Below are 328 nucleotides of genomic sequence, written 5' to 3'. Positions count from 1 at the left end.
CACAGATAACAGGTAAAAACTACCGCAACGACGGATTTCAGTATTAGGAGTCACATGGCTCTCCACGTGTATTGCGAATGACGCTAGAGACTACAGTTGTCCAGCTATGTAGTGGTGTAGTGGTTGAATATATATATATAACTTCAATAATTTTTTCTCGGAAACTATAAGGATTTTACAAAAAATTTTTTACGTTATTAACTCCATTTCTCATGCCGCATCTATTATCAAATTTTTTTGGATAAGTTGTGAATCACCCTGTATATATATTCTCTGATAGTCAAGCTGCAATTAAAGCTTTAGGCGCACAAAAGATAAGTTCAAAACT

This window comes from Anoplophora glabripennis, unplaced genomic scaffold (genome assembly GCF_000390285.2).
Source record: "Anoplophora glabripennis isolate ALB-LARVAE unplaced genomic scaffold, Agla_2.0 scaffold885, whole genome shotgun sequence".
Classification (NCBI taxonomy): Eukaryota; Metazoa; Arthropoda; class Insecta; order Coleoptera; family Cerambycidae; genus Anoplophora; species Anoplophora glabripennis.
This window is presented reverse-complemented; position numbering follows the sequence as displayed.